The sequence below is a fragment of the Acomys russatus genome, chromosome 5 (assembly GCF_903995435.1).
Source record: "Acomys russatus chromosome 5, mAcoRus1.1, whole genome shotgun sequence".
NCBI lineage: Eukaryota > Metazoa > Chordata > Mammalia > Rodentia > Muridae > Acomys > Acomys russatus.
In genome coordinates, this window is record NC_067141.1 from 8,735,243 (window position 1) to 8,751,777 (window position 16,535).

Sequence of the window (16,535 nt, forward strand, 5' to 3'; positions counted from 1 at the left end):
ACCCTCACTGATTCAGGGACTTCCCAGTAGGTCCCACCCTCCAAAGGCTCCACCACCTCCGGATTGTGCCACTCAGAGTGCTAAGCCTAAATGTAGTGAATGGAGGGATGGATTTTAACGTAACGCAGCAGGATCCTAAAAAAGGAGAAAGGTCTTCTTTAAAAGGAAGCTTATCTAAACATTGGTGGGTCTATGGTATTGGGCTTGACCAAAGGGATTCTCCTTTTTTTGTTTGTCTGTGTTGTTGTTGTTGATGTTTTGTTTTTCAAGACAGGGTTTCTCTGTGTAGCCTTGGCTGTCTTGGACTCACTTTGTAGACCAGGCTGGCCTCGAACTCACAGAGATCCACCTGCCTCTGCCTCCCGAGTGTTGGAATTAAAGGTGTGCATCACCATACCCCTCAAGGCTTAAAATCTTAACAAAGATAAATTACTCTAATTTATAAGATACTAAATCTTATGGGAGTTTCTAGTTTATTATTAATTCTTAAAACAAAGGTAATTAAAATATAAGTTAATGGTCAATCACCTCATAAGTGATTAAATGTTTCTAATATGCCTAGAACTGTGTTTGTGGTCATTCTAAATGTAAATGTAATTTATTTACAAAGACAAGATAGAAGGCAGAGGCCAATTTATATCTCCCATTATACAGTCTTCTGTAAATGTAAAAAAAAAAAAAAAAAAAAAAAAAAAAAAAAATCAAAGTAAAGCATAAAGATGGCAAAGCAGAGCAAGTTTAAAAGTAAGCTTGAAGTTTGCAAATCTAAAAAAGGCCTTTAGCATTTGCATGAGACATTTCTTTTTCTTAAGAAACAGATATAATTCATAGGACAGCCTGTGGGCTGAGACCCCCACAGAGGTCACATATCATAGTCCTGCATATCAGATATTTACATTATAATCCATAACAGTAGCAAAACTACAGTTATGACGTGGCAACAAATTAATTTTATAGTTGGGGGGTCACCATGACATGTAGAATTGTAGCAGCATTAGGAAGGTTGGAAACCACTCCCATGGGGCTTTTTGAACCTTCTCCTTCCCTGCTTTTGTAGAAAACAGGGACAAAAAAAAAAATATGCTGCTGAGGACTGGTATCAGGGAAGTGGGGTGGCAGATAGGGCCTAAGTGGACCTGAGAGGATGGGAGAAGGCTCTGAGCCCAGGGAGCAGAGAATACTGAGCAGGCGCCAGCTTAGCATTTCTTCCATGTCAGGCAGAGCATGGCTACTCTCTATGAAGTCACTCGTCAGGAACAAACATTTGTTGAGCTCCCGTGTGGAGCACTTGTCTAATTGGCCAGCTGTGGTAGAGAAAATTTCCCCTTTCTATCCTTATATGGGGCTCTCCACAGATGCATGATGGGAACAGATAATCTTGGGTGCAAATGAACAGAGATTGCCATTACAATGAAGAAAAGTTGGCTGTGGTGCCTCCAGTCGGCCATGTTAGTTTTAGTGAGCGAGGGAAGGTCTGGTTTGCTGTTTGAGCAGGCACACGCACTGGGCTGTAATGTGGCTCTGCAGTTATATCCGGTTCAAGTAGCCACACAGGGTTTCCCCTCTTTGCCCCTGCGCCTAAGCTAGCCTGCCTCAAGAATAGGAGTGGCGGGTTAGGATTTGGAGTAGGCAAAGGCTACGTACCTGAGGAATGGAGTGGCGAGGGACAGAGGTAGAATCAGCTCGTATGTGAGGGACCTTGTAGCCACTGTATTTCCAGGCTTGGCCCAAGAAAGTCTCACAAAGTTTTGCGACATTGAGACCTATGGAAGAGTCTGTTGTTGGCCCCTTCACAGCCTCAGGGTGATAAAAAGCAAAGAAATAGGGAAAGGGGAGCCTCAGTGTGGGGACTTAGGAGTCAAGCGTGGGCAGGGCACACAGGCAGAAAAATTTGCTGTGCTCCACACGTCCACGGAGGACTGAAATGCTGGCTGAGGTGTAGAAACAGGACAGGCAGCGGCCCCTGCTACTCCGCTGCGTCAGTGGCAAGGCTCTGAAATCTTTCCCCTACACCTCAACCCAGCCTTTCCCAGCTATCTCCTGTGGGTGGCTCCTGCATGCCCCCGTCCCACGCACCCTGAACGTGATCCTGTCCCCTGAACCTTCCTTTAGTCCAGCCCTGTGATACAGCCCTGTGACATAGGCAGCTCACTGGTCCCTTGCTTCATGGCCACCAATGGGCTTTCTGTGGTGAAGAATGGCAGTAGTTGTTTACCTTGTCTGTTTCCGTGTCTCCTGTTTCCTGTCAGGAGGTTACGGTTGACTTAATGGCCCGGGATGCTCTGTGCTTCCCCATTACCCTCAGTTTTAGTATTGTTAACATCGGTTTCTAGCTTCTCTTTGAGACTGTGAACCCCAGCTTTCTCAAACTGAGTTGGCAAGGACACATCTGTGCAATGTAATGGATGGAAGTGGATTCTGGCATCAGTGTTGCTCTGGGAAGAACGGTGTCCTGCTGTCTTAAGAGGGACGTTGCTCTAGTGCAGCTCAAGGTTAAAAAAAAGGGGGGCGCCTATCCCACTTTGCTGTGTGACTTCTTTTCCTGGGAAGACATAAGCAAACATCTGTTTACCCACGATGGAGCACTGATAAAAGGCCAAAGGAGCTGTTCCACCCAGGGCTTGTCTAGCTAACAAAGGAGAGGGCTGGCAGCTCTGCTCCAGCCTGTTTGTTCCATATCTCACAGCCAACGTGTGGCACCAGCAGCAGGAAGTTACTGTCTAGTTCTAACATGCATCCAGCAGCAGTGGAAACAGGTTTTATGGCTTTAGGGGCACCGGGGATCTCTTTGGCTAACAACGTATAGGGTAATAGCCTATCTTGTGGCTCCTAGGGAACGCCTTTCCCCACCAATGCATTGTGCCTTCATTCAGACTCTAACTGCTGTTTCACTGTTCTTTCAGATACTTTCCCAAGTCTAAGGGCATTTGAGGACTAGCTTTATATAATAAAGCATTTTCCTCATTTTCCCTATCCTGTCTTTGCAGTGAATGGTGGCTAATGTAGACTCACGGCTGGGTTTGCTGCTGAAACCAGGAGACTGTTGAGTACTGAGTGTCAGACAGGACACTTAGATCATCCTTTCCAAGGCTCAGAGAACAGCATCTCAGAAGAAGGAATGGAAAGAGTGTAAGAGTTGGAGTCAAAGGTTGGGGGGCTATGAAAGGCTATCTTACCGTGTACGTGAACAGCTGCCGTTGTCTGCATAGGCCCCCACAAAACTGAACTCAGTCATCGGGACGGTGCCCTGCCCTGCCACGGGGAGCTGATGGCATTCAAAGGTTGCTGGCAGAGAGGTCACTGGCTTCAGTGGTGCCTCTGTGCTTCAGCGGCTAGCTTCTCACCCATGCCCATGCACTTGCCTTGGTTAGACCAAGAGGGTCACAAAGCAGAGACAGAAAAACAAAGAAAAACTGCACCAAAGTATAGGATGGGACTAGCGGAATTGGTGGGCTGGTTGGGGTGGGAAGAGAATAAGAGAGGGGGAGCGGGAAGAGTAGTAGAATTGGAAGGTATAATGTGGCCCCTCCCCCATTATACAGTACAGTACAACAAAATCTCTGAAACACATTAAAAGCATTTCTCAGAGGGAACTTTATACCACTAAACTCCTATATTTAAAAAAAATCAGAGACAGCACAAATAAATGACTTGCTGCCTCTCATGGATTTGATGTGATGACCAGTGATTGAGAGCACTTGGCGCTCTCTCCGTGGCCCCAGGCTTGACTCTCAGTACCTACCATCTATAATTCCATTTCCAGGGGACTTGATGATCTTTTCTGGCCTCAGCAGGCACTGGGCATGCATGTGGTGCACATACATTCAAGCAGGCAAAACACGCATATACAGAAAATAAAAATAAACAAATCTTAACAAAAATGATCTTGGGAAACAAAAATAATGAAAACATTTTAAGACATAAGAGTAGAATTAAACAAAGGAATAGAATCACTATAGAAAACCCAAACTGAAATAAAACTGGAAGTGAAAAGCTTAGGATGCCAAACAAAAACCAGACCAAAGACACAGAAAATGCTTTTTAACAAAATCATAGAAGAAAATTTCCCCAACCTAAAGAAGAAGACGCCTACCAAGATACAAGAAGGATACAGAATACCAAATAGACAGGACCAGAAAAAACTTCCCCATCACACATAAAAATTAAAGCACTATACATACAGAGCAAAGAAATCATGTTAAAAACTGCAAGGGAAAAAGACAAAGTCATCTATAACTAACATAGACTAACATCTGACTTCTCAATGGAGATTTTAAAAGCCAGAAGTGTGGAAAGGACTGTAAGCTTTGTCACAGGTGAAAGCAGTCTTGGCAGGCTTTGCCCTTGGACTCACCATGGATACTCCCTGAGATTAACCTTGAGATAGACCGGGTGGAGCCATCCTGGGCCTGGAATTCAGGAAGCAGACTGGGGGACTCCACCCGGATTATTGTGTTTCTAATTGACCCTTGATGGGAAAAAGAGACTGGCCCTTGGATGTAAGAGACAGACAGACAACAAGGATGAGAAGAGGCAGCAGGTTTGGACCAAGCTCAAGTGCACGTGGATTGGAAAAAGGATCAGCTAACAGGCCAGACCAGTGTGCAGGCAGGATACACCTAGGGACCAGTCCTGTGGAACGGATACCGGAAAGTTCACTCTTGTTTCCCTTTAACCTTTTTTCCCTCTTGTGTAAGATAGTTGGGTTGTATAATAAAGTTTAATTGTTAAAAAACAGAGCCAACACAGAAGGGCCTGGACAGATGGTCTACAAACTCCAAGAGACCCCAGTGCCAGCTCACTCGACTATATTCAGAAAAATTATCAAACACATTTGATAGAGAAAGATAAACATTCCATGATAAAACCAAATTTAATCCATATCTACCTACCAAGGCAACTCTACAGAAGACATTAGAAGAACAACTTCAGTCTGAAGGAGTTAACTGTACCCAAGACACAAGGAATAAATAATCCCAGAGCAGTAAATCAAAAGAGGAAAAAAAAAAAAAAAAAAAAACCCATAGCATAAAAACAAAATAACAGGAATCAAGAAACACTTCTCATTGATAACTCTCAAAAAAAAAAAAAAAAAAAAAAAAAAAAAAAAAAAAGACCAACAGATTGTACTAGAAAACAGAATCCAACTTTCTACCACATCCAAACACTACACCTCATCATCAAGATTAGACATTACTTCAGGGTATTTCAAACAAATAGACCCAGGAAACAAGCAGGTATAGCCATTTTAATATCTGACAAAACAGACTTCAAGCCAAAAACAATCAGAAGAGATTGGAAAGGACATTACATATTCATTAAAGGAAAAATTCACAACATGGATATTGCAATTCTAAACATATTCGCCAAACATGAGGGCACCCAAGTTCATAGGAGAAACAGCTGAAATCACATATCAGCATTCACACAGTCATAGTGGGAGACTTCAGTGCCTCACTCTCACCAATAAGCAGGTCGTCCAGATCTGGGTAGGGGTTTGAAGTTTACGGCCTGTATTGACCTTGGCTGGTGCCATAGTTTGAGTGGGACCCCTGGGCCCAAATCTGCCTATCATAATGTTCTTCTTGTAGGTTTCTAGGACCCTCTGGATCCTTCTACTTTGCCATTCTCCCATGCTTCTCTCATCTAGAGTCCCAATAGGATGTCCTCAGATCTAGCCAATGGACAGGACATTCTCCACAGTTGAGTGGAGAGTAGGGTCTGACTTTCACACGAACTCTGGTGCCTCGTATCTGATCATGTCCCCTGGATGAGGAGACCTGGTGGCACTCAGAGGAAGGATAGCAGCCTACCAAGAAGAGACTTGATACCCTATGAGCATATAAAGGGAGAAGAAGTCCCCCTCAGTCGCAGTCATAGGGGAGGGGAGTAAGGGGGAAATGGGAGGGAGGGAAGAATGAGAGGATACAAGGGATGGGATAACCATTGAGATGTAATATGAATAAATTAATTTTAAAAATTAAAAAAAAAAGCAGGTCGTCCAGACAAAAGCCACAAACAGAGAAATGCTGGAGTTAAATAATAACTTAAGCCAAACAGACCCAGCAGACATCCACAGAACACATTACTTAAACACAAAATAATGACTTTTCTTCTCAGCAGCTTGAAGAACTTTCTTCAAGATTGGCCATATACCTGGACACAAAGCAAGTCTCAATAGATATAAGAAAACTGGAATAACACCCATGTTCTATCTGACCACAACAGACTAAAGCTGGATATCAACAACAAAAACAATACAGAGCATATAAACTCCCAGAAACCCAACAGCTCACTACTGAATTAAAAAAAAAAAAAAATGGGTGAAGACAGTAATGAGGAAAGAAAAAACTTTAAAGAATTGAATGAAAATGAAAACACAACACATCCAAACCTATGGGACACAATGAAGGTGGTTTTAAGAGACAGGTTCCCAGCACAAAGTGCCTACATCAGAAAATTGGAAAAATCTTATATTACTAACTTAACAACATACCTGAAAGCTTTGGATAACAAGTAGAAATAAAACCAAAAAGAATAGACAAAAAGAAATAATCAAACTCAGGGCTGAAATAAATAAAATAGAAATAAAAATCAAGGACACAAAGAGTTGGCTCTTTGAGAAAATCAGTAAGATTGACAAATCCTTAACCATATTAACTAAAAGACAAAGAAAGAAGACTCAAATTAACAATGAGATAATAACTCCCACGCCCCACAGCATAACAACAGACAGCAAGGAAATCCAGAGATCATAAGGACATACTTTAAAATGCAGTCTTCCCTCTAACATTATAGAGAATTTTTGCAGCAAACTGTCTCTGTATTTTTTTTTTCACTTTGGAAGCTGCTAACATGCACCTTCTGTTTACTCAGGTAATTAATTTTATTCCTTCTTAAGTCTCTGATAGGGTTGAAGACCAGAGAGTTTAGTTTTACAATTAAGCTTAATTGTTTAGGGGTTAAGATGTTTTTAGGTCTAGATAGATGTTTTAAGTTGATGGAGATGAGATAGATATTGACTTACAGTCCAGAGTTTTTGACTCACCAAGATAGGAAAGACGTTTTCTTCAGAGCTGCCAAATACAAATAGCCAAAACACTATGAATGTAAAATTATTATAATTCCTGATTATTTCGTGGTTCTTCTTACTGCATATAGTTTATTTTATATCTGTGTAATAATATAAATGTGTATGTAAAAAACTAAAAAATATTTTAAAAAATCAAATGCAGTCTTCCACCAAGTTAGAAACCATGCAAGAGGATGAATTTTTTGATGTATGTAACAACCAAAATTAAATCAAGATCAGACAAGCTATTTATTTATTTTCCCTCCTTGTTAATTTACTTTTCAGACAATTAATTTAAACAAACTCATAACCCCTAGTGAAGTAGATGCAATAATTAAAAAAATGTCCAGGGCCAAATGGATTCAGCACAGAATTGTACAAGATCTTCAAAGAAGAATTAGTACTGATATGCCTCAAATTATTCCACAAAACAGAAACTGAAGGAACATTGTTTAATTCTTTTTTTTTTTTTAACAAAGATGTTTTTACTTGGATACCAAAATCACACAAAGACCTGACAAAAGCGAAAATTATAGATCAATACCCTCATGAATACAGATGTAAAAATTCTTAATAAAATACTTGCAAACTGAATTTAAGAACATATCAAAAAGACTATCCACAATGATCAAGTTGGCTTCATCCCAGAGATCCAGGGATGGTTCAACAAACATAATCAATGACATAAATAAACTGAAAGACAAAAATCCACATGATCACCTCACTAGATTTCTTAAAGGATTTTGACAAAAAAAAAAAAAAAATCCAATACCCCTTCATGATAAAAGTCCTAGAGAGACTAGGGATACAAGGGACAAACCCCTACATAATAAAAGCAGTTTAGAGTGAGACTACAGCCCATATCAACCTAAATGGGGAGAAACTTATAGCATGTCTACTAAAATCAGGAACATGAGAAGGCTGTCCACTCTCTCCATACCAATTCAATATAGTGTAGAAAGAATCCAGGTTTCTTTTAAAAACACAGAAATATTGCCAGACGTGGTGGTGCACACCTTTAATCCCAGCACTCAAGGCAGAGGCAGGAGGATCGCTGTGAGCTCAAGGCCAGCCTGGTCTACGAAGTGAGTCCAGGACAGCCAAGGCTACACATAGGGAAACCCTGTCTTGAAAAACCAAAAACCAAAACCAAACAAACAAACAAAACACACACACACACACACACACACACACACACACACACACCACCACCACCACCACCAACAACAACAACAACAACAAAAAACAAAAACAAAAAACCAAAAACATCAAACTAAACAAAACAAAAACCCACAGAAATATTATAAGTATGTGCTTTTGTTTTAATTCCAGGTGTAGGGATGTGAGGCTGCTTTGCACTGTCTACAGCAATTGATTATGATTTGCCTCATGCTCTGGCAGAGGTGCATTTTTCCCAGCTGCAGATAGTTCCGGCGATTATGTGACTTTGGAATTCTGGGAACTTTTCAGAGAGTATATAAATGCTAGAACCCCGACAGGCGTGGTTGGTGGTTGGTGGTAATTTAGTGAGGCTGGCTGCAGTTTGTTAATAGCCCGTGGCCAAAGAAGAAACAAAAGGAAAGAAATTAGATTCAGGCATTTCCCTAATCTCTCTCTCTCCTTTCTCCTCTCTCCTTGTTTCTCTCCTATGTAGTGTTTTTAATTTTTTCCCCCAACCCTCCTATGTAGTGTTAGTGGATGAGACAGGGGAGGACAAAGAGTGGGAAAAAGAAGAACCCACAGGCTGCAAAGACCAACAACAATATAATATTTGAAGTCTTTGCTGGAGCAGTAAGACAACTGAAGGAGCTGAAGGGGAAACAAATAGAAAAGGGAGAGATTAAAGTATCCTTATTTGCAGATGATATGGTTTAATACTTAAAGACCCTAAAAACCCCACTAGGAATCTTCTACAGCTGACAATGCTTTCAGCAAAGTAGCAGGATACAAAGTCAACAGACCCGAATCAGTAGCCTCCCTCAATACAAATGACAAAGAGATGGAGAAAAATCAGGGAAGTAATACTTTTCACAATAGCCTGAAACAATCTAACCTCAACAAACAAAACTGCCCCCCAATGCCCCCCCCAAAAGTAAACCAAACAGAAAGCCCCCAAAACACAACCCCCCTTCCACCACCTCTAACCAAGTTAAGTGAGAGACGTGTATTATAATCACTTTAAGATATTGAAAAAATTTGAAGAAGACACCAAAAGATGGATCTCCCATGCTCATGGATCAGTAGGATTAATATAGTGAAAACGGACATCCTACCAAAAGCAATCTACAGATTCAGCGCAGTCCCTACCAAAATTTCAACACAATTCTTCACAGAAATTGGGGGCGGAAACCAACTTTAATCTTTATAATGATGTAGCTAAAGCAATCTAAAAAAAAAAACAAAAACCTGCTAGAAGTATTACTATCCCTAATTTCAAGCTGTATACAGAGCTATAGTAATCAAATCAGCATGGTGTTGGCATAAAAACAGACATGTCGATCAATGGGATTGAATTGAAAACCTAGACATACCTAGTTCCTGCCACAAACAGAATCCTGTCTAAAAATGGGCAGCTTAGATGCAGGCAGAGTCGATGACCACACTCTGCCAAACCAGGGTAAGCAAGTCCTCAGTAGTTCCTGCCCTGCGAATAAGTCTGGCAGAGATATTGGGCCAAAAGGCAGAAGGTGAGGCTCCAACGTTATAGAGAGTGTGGGGTGACTGGTCAGGCAGTAAACTGTCTAAGTCAGTTTGTACATTTTGGAAGCTGCTAACCTGCACTGCTGGTTCACTCAGGAATTTAAGTTTTATTCCTTCTCAAGTCTCTGAGGTGTGTTGAAGGCCAGATAGTAGTTTTACAATCAGGTTTAGTTGGTTAGGGGATAAGATCTTTTTAGATCAAGACAAAATAGTTAAGTTAGTAGAGTTGAGATAGGATAGATATTGAATCTCATTCAGAAATTGGGACCCAACGAGACAGGAAAGACGTTTACTTCAAGCTGGACAGATACAAATAGCCAAACCACCATGAATGTAACATTTATAAAACTCATGATTGTCACATGGTTCTCCTGATGTATGTACTTTGTTTTATACGTGTGTAATAAAATAAATGTATTTAAAAAAAAAAGAAAACCTAGACATAAATCCACACGTATATAGACACCAAAAATATACAATGGAAAAAAGACAGTGTTTTGGGGTCAAACACCAGGTCAAAGGAGATAACAAACATGTCTTTTTTAAAAATTAAATTTATTTTTTTGCTGTCCTTCCTCTGATACCCTATGAGAATATATAGGGGGATGTAATCCCCCTCAGGAACAGTCATAGGGGAGGGGAATAATGGGAAAATGGGGCGGGGGGGGGGAGGAATGGGAGGATACAAGGGATGGGATAAACATTGAGATGTAACAAGAATAAATTAATAAAAAAAAAATTAATTTAAAAAAAAAAGAAAAAATAATAAATTTATTTTTTTATTTTTTTTTACAAACATGTCTTGTAATCAAGCCACAACTCATCTATCAGGGCCGTAGAACAGACTGGGGAGCTGAACTACGACGCCGGAGGGACGCTGTACAGCACATTTAAAGGATAGAACCATAGAGCAACGGGGTGTGGGTTGGGCTGTAGCACTGTCCAATCATATTTTGCCATAAGGGGCTGAGCAAAGGAGTCTCCACCAATCAGGGTAAGAGTAGGTCCCTGGGCCTGGGAACATGAACTTAGTTTGACCCTGACAGCAAGGTGGGGAAGTTGTCCTTGCGATGTCTGGACTCAGACAACTGTCTCCTCACAACAGAAGCTGTTCAGCTATCAGGAAGTCCCCCGTTTCCCTAGGGCCTGGGACCTTGATCTTACTTCCTCCCTAGGATTAAATGGAGTCTGAAAACGCAACGATAGCACTTAGAATACGTTTCTTTTGCTCATTCCCAACATCGCCCCTCTCTTCACGTATCTGAATCAAATCTTTGATGTTCTGCTTCCTGTCCGTTATATAAGGGATGGTATTGTGTTTTCAAAATCATAAATTTGATAACATTAAGGCAGTCGTGGATAAAATGTGAAATGAAGCTTATCATGTAAGGAGCATAAAGTGTAACCAGGAGGAACAGGACGAAGGGCACAATAAGGTTAAAATGTTTTTATGTATCTTAAATCATTGTCTTATCACTGCTCAAGTTTTCATACGCTCTGATCTTCATAACATGCGTTATCAACTTTAAACTATCTTCTTAGATCCTCTAATTTTCATATTTTACATTCATCAAACTTAAAACATCTTTTTTAGATCTTCATAATTTAAATTTCTGTATCCTCAGACCTTATATAAACTTTATATTTTCCTATTCAATTTCTCACCACAAGACACAAGTAGTCTATTATTGGGAGCAGTCATTGTGAAGAAATAGTAAAAAGTTTTCTTTTTATTAGCCTCGTCTTCAAACGCATGAGAGCCCTGAGAAGGATAACTTTTACCTGGGTAAACAGAAAGCGCAAAGCAAGCAGCTTCGGGATCTATTGAAAATGACATAAACTTACCTGGACAATCAGTCGTCATCACTTCTGTAGTCGGGAGGTGGGGAAGGAGGGCAATCTGTTATTGGCGGTCAGGCCCAGAAGACCTGAAAGACTTTGTTTTTCTATTATGTATCCAATGCATATCAGATCACATTATAGATGGTTGTGAGCCCCCATGTGGTTGTTGGGAATTGAACTCAGGACCTCTGGAAGAGCAGTCAGTGCTCTTAACCATCTCTCTAGGCCCTTAAAAGACTTTTTATGTGAAGCAGAAATATATATATATATATATATATTTTTTTTTTTGGTGGTGTGGGGTGGGGGGTGGGGGGATGGGAACTGCCCCTTTGTCTAGGCAAAGTAAGTCAGGCAACTTCCCAGTGTCCCGCCTGTCCGCAGTTTGGACAGCATGCTGTCGGCAGCCGAGGCAAAGGACAGTTTAGAGCCAGTGACCAGCTTTGCCGTATGAACAAAAGCTCCAGGAGGAGGTTCTTCTGGGCCCATCTTCTGTGTGGAGGGTGCTGTCAGGAGCTGGTGTGTCTTTATTATGAAAAGCCTTTTTATTAAATATTTTAAATGCCATGTTCTGCAGATCTCTGAAGTGTCTGAGGACCACCTAGCTATCTGACATATCTAAAGAGACAAATGTTGTATGTTGTAGTTGTTTACTTTTTGTTTAACTTTGAAAACATATACAGGAGGTTAAATACAGCTTACTTTGGTAATTAATAAGGACTATAAGTAGTTATAAATATATTAAAGAATATAACTATTTATGAGGTATCTAATAATTAACTTGTATGCTTTAATTATCTTTAACAGTTTATAATAAAACAGCAATTTCTCAATTGAAAGTCTTTCAGCGTGAAGATTTTTTAAATATAGAGATTGGGAACTTTCTTGATCCTAACATGGTTTATTGTTCTAGAACATTTCCTTGTATGACTCAGGTTACAAAAAAATAGCTAAATCTTCATAATGCTAGTAAAAACAAGGAGGTTAAATATATATATACATATCTTTAAATATCTCTCTGTTATCCTGAATAGACCCTGTGAGCCAGTGATTCTCATTTTCTTTAATGTTGTAACCCTTTAATGTGTGTGTGTGTGTGTGTGTGTGTGTGTGTGTGTGTGTGTATAATGTTGTAGTGACATCAATCATAAAATAAACATCTGATTTGCAGGTAATCCTAGGCTACCCCTCTAAAAAGGTCTTTGGATGCCTAAAGGGTAGCAACCCATAGATTGAGAAACTGTTCTAAGTTTTTGTTAGACTGCCCAAGGTCATTGTTTTATTGCCTCATGAGATGGGGATTTTTCAGTCTCTGGCATTTAGTTGTGGCCCAATTTTTAGCAAAAACCAAAACCAACCAAACAAAAAACCCCTCCTGTAAATGAATGCATGGAGGTGAAGCTTTAATACCTCATTAATCAAGCATAGTTTTAAATCTTAGTTTTACAAACCTGGTTTTTAAGACAGGACAGAAATTATGCAAAATCTTATCCCAATTTGAAAGTATCTTTGGAGACCTGTTTCTTTGCTTGGCTTATGCCATTTGTTACTGCCCAGAATGGCTCCAACCCTGCGTTAGGAGTTTAAGATAACTTCATGTTACAGATGCAACAGATTTTTAACTATATCTAATAGTATATAAGCCAATAATCTACAGCCAAGACATATAGAACACAGTAAATTCATACATTTAAGACCAGTCAGAAACAAACATGTAGTGACCACATAATTTCAAAGAAAGAGCAACTGGGCTACCTGCTGAATCCAGTCCTCGTGGGCACAGAGGTCTTTGTAGCAGGACTAGCCATCAGCTTCCTTACCAGAGAAGCTCGGAATCGGCCGGCAGCCTGAACAGATCAGACAGGCCCTGGCTTGCTGTCAGCTTGATCCAGGCAGGAGGCAGGGCTTCCCCAGCAGAGCTAGACTCCAGCCTGCAGGTGCAGAGCTCCAAGGGCGGTGCCAGCTTGTCAGTTTTTGTTGTCCCAATTCAGCTGCTTTTTCCCCCCTGGAAATCTTTGAAATGAGTTCAAATTAAGTCAAGGGGTGTTCAGCCAGCAGATGAAGTTTGGCCCTTCCCTTGCCCCAACTATGAGACAGAGCAACAATCAAGCAACTAAACGGAACTACAGATATAAACTGATAGACTTGGATGGACTGGCATGCCAAGGATGACCAATAGGATTAGGGAGGAGAGGGAAGAGAACCAGATGTCCAAACAATGGGACTCAGTTGTCCTGCCAGCCGGACCCAGAACCAAAGTCAAAACAAGACATTCCCCAGTGGGAACAAGAGAGGAAACAGGATGTCGCCCAACCTCCTCTGACCCTAGGAGCCTTGCTGCACTCAGCTTCTCCTCTTTGGGGCTCAGATTGGCACCACAGAACAGATCGGAGTCAGACTTAACTGGCGGGATCTCCAAAACAAAATCCCTGAATGCGCATGATGACAAACCAGGGACCTGGGTAGGGTGATTGGATTCCTGGCCAAATGAACGTATCAAATGTTCTGGGGTCCACTTAAATCCAACATAACTCAAACACCAGGTCAACACAGGTGACAAAGATGTCTTGTAGTCAAGCGGCTACTGATTGATAAGGGCCACAGAGGAGACTTGGGAGCTGAACTATGACTCTGAAGGGACATGGCACAGCATATTTTAAAGGTAAAGCCGTAGAGTGAAGGGGTGTGGGGTGGGCTGCAGCGATGTCCAGTCATATTTTGACATAAGGAGTTGAACAAGGGAGTCTCCATCAACCAGGGTAGGAGTGGGTCCCTGGGCCTGGGAACGTGAACTTAGTTTGACCATGTCAGCAAGATGGGGAAGTTGTCCCTGAGATGTCTGGACTCAGACAAGTGTCTCCTTACAAGTTGTCCTTGAGGTGTCTGGACTCAGACAACTTTTTCCTCACAGCAGAAGCTGTTCAGCTATTGGGAACTTTCCAGTTTCCCTAGAGCCTGGGACCTTGATCTTAGTTTCTCCCTAGGATTAAATGGAGTCTGAAAAGCAAAATGGTGGCAGGACTTAGAATAAGTTTCTATTGCTCGTTCCCAACAACAGAATCCTCAACAAATTGTGCTGTTCAAAATGGAAGACTGCACATAGGAGAATGAAAATAACTCTATATTAATCCTCTGCCCACGATTCAACTTCAAGTGGACCTCACCCTGAGCCTCTTAGAACAGAAAATGGGGAATAGGCTTGAGCTGATTGGCATAGGGAAAAAGCTTCCCAAATAGGTACCCAAAGCACCGGCACTAAGACGCCATGAAAATGAAAAACTCTGAGTGACACAGGACAATATCATTTGGGCAAAGTGGCAGCCTACAGAATGGGAAACATTCTTTACCAATTACATATCTGATACAGGGTTAGTATCTAAAATGTATGAAGAAGTAAAAAAAAAAAAAAAAAAAACAATTAAAAATAGGATACAGCATGGAAACAGCCTAAGTGTCCATCAGTGAAAGAATGGATGAAGAAACTGTGGTACGTTTACACTATGGAATACTACTCAGCTATTAAAAACAAGGAATTTCTGAAATTTGTGGACAAATGGATTGAACTAGAAATGATTATAATGAGTGAGCTAACCCAGAAGCAGAGAGACTCAAATAGTATATACCCACTTATATCTGGACACTAGGCCAAGGGGCATGTCTCAGGAAAGTCTTCACTTACCAGGAAAATGGGATAGTGGTGAGGACATCCTAAGGTGGGAGAAATATAGGAGATAGGTAAATAGATGGATCCAGAGGGTCCTAGAAACCTACAAGAAGAACACTATGATGGGCAGATCTGGGCCCAGGGGTTCTGCTCGATCTATGGCACCAACCAAGGACAATATGTGCAGTCATCATCAAACCCCTACCCAGACCTAGCCAAGGGACAGAATATTCTGTGGAGAGTTAAGTGGAGAGTGGGGACTGACTTTCACACGAACTCTGGAGCCCCTTATTTGGCCATGTCCCCTTGATGGGGAGGCCCGATGGCACTCGGAGGAAGGATAGCAGACTACCAAGAAGAAACTTGATAACCTAGCATCATATTCAGGGTTAGGAGGTCCCCCTCAGTCACAGTCATAGGGAAGGGGATTGGGGTGAAAGCAGGAAGGAGGAATGGGAGGATGCACGGGATGGGATAGCAATTGAGATGTAATATGAATGATTTTATTTTTCAATAAAAAATTAATAAAAAAGATTTAAAAAGTAGGATATAGAACTAGGCAGAAGATTCTGGAAAGATGAAACACAAATGCCTGAAAACACTTAAAGAAATGTTCAGCACCCTTAGCTATCAGGGAAATGCAAATTAAAATTACTGCAAGATTTTTAGCACTTTTGCCCATTCTGAAACTGTAGCGTGAAGGTGTAAAACTTTTGAGTCATTTCATGAGTTAGAGAAATGACCTTTCAGGAGAGGAACAGAACCGTGTAAAAACAGAGTGACGCAAAGCTTTGTCCCTTAGCTCGGCTAGTGTTAGCGCAAACCGTGGAAGGGACTGCAAAGCTGGAGCAGCCTAATGCAGAGAAGTTTCAATAGCAAATGTGGGGCAAGTCGCACGCGTGCCGGGCGTAGGAAGATTGTTTGTAGCTACAAGCAAGGTCACTTTTGCTAAACTGTTGAGTTATTAGACTTCTTTAAATACTCTGCATATGAAGACTTTATCAAATATAAAATCTGCATATATTACCCCCATTCTGTTGATTCTCTTAAAGCATAAAGTTTTAGTTTTTATGTAGCTTAATTTATCTAGTTTTTCTTTGTTTAAGAATATATTTTATTAATTTATTCATATTACATCTCAGTGGTTATCCCATCCCTTGTATCCTCCCATTCCTCCCTCCCTCCCATTTTCCCCTTACTCCCCTCCCCTATGACTGTGACTGAGGGGGACCTCCTCCCCCTGTATATGCTCATAGGGTA

General features: G+C 41.1%; 1 protein-coding gene across 1 annotated transcript in view; it reads left to right on the top strand.

Moving 5' to 3' along the window:
* LOC127190170 (integrin alpha-D-like) overlaps positions 1-16,535 on the top strand; it is a 50,101-nt gene that overhangs the window by 229 nt on the left and 33,337 nt on the right. The window lies entirely within an intron of this gene.